This window comes from Galeopterus variegatus, unplaced genomic scaffold (genome assembly GCF_000696425.1).
Source record: "Galeopterus variegatus unplaced genomic scaffold, G_variegatus-3.0.2 Scaffold8861, whole genome shotgun sequence".
NCBI classification, from domain to species: domain Eukaryota; kingdom Metazoa; phylum Chordata; class Mammalia; order Dermoptera; family Cynocephalidae; genus Galeopterus; species Galeopterus variegatus.
The window spans coordinates 48,333-51,209 of record NW_007734972.1 but is presented as its reverse complement, the minus strand read 5'-3'; the positions used below and the strand labels follow the sequence as shown (position 1 = coordinate 51,209).

Below are 2,877 nucleotides of genomic sequence, written 5' to 3'. Positions count from 1 at the left end.
CCTCCGTGCTTTGCTTATTTCAGTCAACATGCTTCTCCAGGCTAATCCATGTTGTTGCAAATGGGAGAATTTCATTCTTTTTTATGTCTGAGTAGTATTCAATGGTATATCTAAACCACATTTTCCTTATCCAATCATTCATTGATGGACATTTAGATTGGTTCCATACCTTGGCTATTGTAAACAGAGCTGCGATGAGCATGGGAGTGCAGCTATCCCTTAACATGATGATGTCCATTCTTCTGGGTTTATACTCAGAAGCAGGATTGCTGGATTGTATGGAAGATCTATCTGTAGTTGTTTGAGAAACCTCCATACTGTTTTCCATAGTGGTTGTACTAATTTACAGTCCCACCAACAGTGCAGTAGTGTTCCCTTCTCTCCACACCCTCACCAGCATTTGTTATTCACTGTCTTTTTGATTATAGCCAGTCTAACTGGGGTGAGGTGGTATTTCAACATAGTTTTCNATTTGTTATTCACTGTCTTTTTGATTATAGCCAGTCTAACTGGGGTGAGGTGGTATTTCAACGTAGTTTTCATTTGCATTTACCTGATGACTAGTGATGTTTCATGTACCTGTTGATGACTAGTGATGTTTCATGTACCTGTTGGCCATTTGTATGTCTTCCTTTGAAAAAATGTCTATTCAGTTCCTTTGCCCATTTTTTAATTGGGTCATTTGTTTTTTACTGTGTAAGTGCTTGAGTTCCTTGTATATTATGGATATTAATCCCTTGTCGGATGCATACTTAGCAAAAGTTTTCTCCCACTCTAAGTTGTCGTTTCACTCTGCTGATCGCTTCCTTTGCTGTGCAGAAGCTTTTTAGTTTGATATAGTCCCATTTGTTTATTTTTTTAAAAACCACATCTATATGCCATTTATAACAGACATATCCTAAACATAATGATAGAGAAAAGATGAATGTAAAATAGTAGAAAAATACATTCCAGCCAACAATAACCAAACAAAGGAAGGTAAAACTATATTGCTATCAGGGAGAAAAAAAAAGAGACATGAAGGCAAAAGGCTTTACTAGAGATTAAGAGGGTCCCCAAACATTGACAAAAAGGCTCAAGCTATCAGGAAGATTTTAAAAGTCGGGTTTGTTCCTAATAGCATAACCTCAAAATACATAAAGCAAAAATTGGCAGAAGTACAACAGTAAATTGAAAATTTACTATTATAGTGAAAGATTTGAACATCCCTTTCAATAATTAATAAATGCAGCAGAAAAATTAGTAATCATAGAGATTTGAGCAACACAAAAAATAAATTTATTGTAATAGCCACAACACATCAAGAACAGAAGCATGAAGATATTTTTAAACACAAATGAAACATTGATTGAAATTGACCATGATATGGATCTTACAGCAAGATTCAGTGAATCTCAAAGAATCAGTATCATATTTACCACATTCTCTAACATTGGTGCTATTAAGTTAGAAGTAAATAAGAGAAATCCCATTTGTTTGTAATTAAAGGCATACTTCTAAATAACCATGAATTAAAGAAAAATTCATAATTGAAATTTTAAAGTACATATATTTGAATAACAGGATACTAAAGAAAACATACAACAAAGCTAAAGTGGTAATATTTACAATAACAACTAAAATACAAGGTCACTAGGAAGATCCTGACATAAGATGTACTAGACCTTTATGAAGATAACTATAAAGATTTATACTTAAAGATAGTAAAGAAGACCTAATTAAATGAAGAAAATTGTAATTTTATAGATAAGAAAACAGTATTTTATGTATATGTACATTTTTTTCTGAATTGATCCTTATGCAGATAGTAAAAATAAGTGAAAGAAAATAAACTCCATGATTCAACTTATTTTGATCTCCAAAATTATTTGCCCCTATCCCCCGCAAAAATCTAACCTTAGAAAAAGGTATAGAGAATGATTGCATTTATAAAACATACAAAAATAGGCAAAACTAAACAATACTTTTTAGGTATACTTACAGATGAGTTAATATTTTAAAGAACAACAAGGTTAATATAAAATTTAAGAGAGAGTAAGTACCTCTTGGAGGACAGAAAAGGAGAAGAATTTAGGGAAGGAGATTTNGGGGCAGAATACAAAGATATGAATTCAGATTGTTCAGGTAAAGGAGTAGACCAGCTGCAAAAAGTGATTGACACCATCAAAACCAATCCAGACGACAGAAGAATCATCATGTATGCTTGGAATCCAAAAGATCTCCCTCTGATGGCGCTGCCTCCGTGTCATGCCCTCTGCCAGCTCTACATAGTGAACGGTGAGCTGTCCTGCCAGCTGCACCAGAGGTCAGGAGACATGGGCCTGGGCGTGCCTTTCAACATCACCAGCTATGCACTGCTCACGTACATGATCGCGCACTCACGGGCCTGCAGCCAGGTGACTTTGTACATAATTTGGGAGATGCACATATTTACCTGACTCACATTGAGCGGCTGAAAATTCAGCTTCAGCGAGAACCAGGACCTTTCCCGAAGCTCAAAATCCTTCGAAAAGTTGAGACAGTTGATTTCAAAGCTGAAGACTTTCATATTGAAGGGTACGATCCTCACCCAGGGATCAAAATGGAAATGGCTGTTTAGAGTGCTTTCAAAGGAGCTGTTTGAAGGATATTGCCCGACTTTAGAGGGCGGACTGGATGCCCAGGTGGAAGTGCTTTTTGCTCTAAGGAAAGAGGGACTAGGTCAAAAATCTGTCAGTGACCTATGAGTTATTATTCATTAACTTTTAAGGATATTGCCCTTGAAATAGAGCTCCCTACACCCTCATAACGTATGCTATCTGCTTCTCTAGAATTGCCTTCTTAACCTAAGTAACTCCATTTTGCCCCCTCTCTGACCTGCAGACTAACGCCCCCCCC

General features: G+C 36.3%; 1 pseudogene; it reads left to right on the top strand.

Annotated features, from left to right (window-relative positions):
* Window positions 1–2,056: 2,056 nt before the first annotated feature.
* On the top strand, window positions 2,057–2,748 carry LOC103608798 (annotated as a pseudogene).
* Window positions 2,749–2,877: the final 129 nt, after the last annotated feature.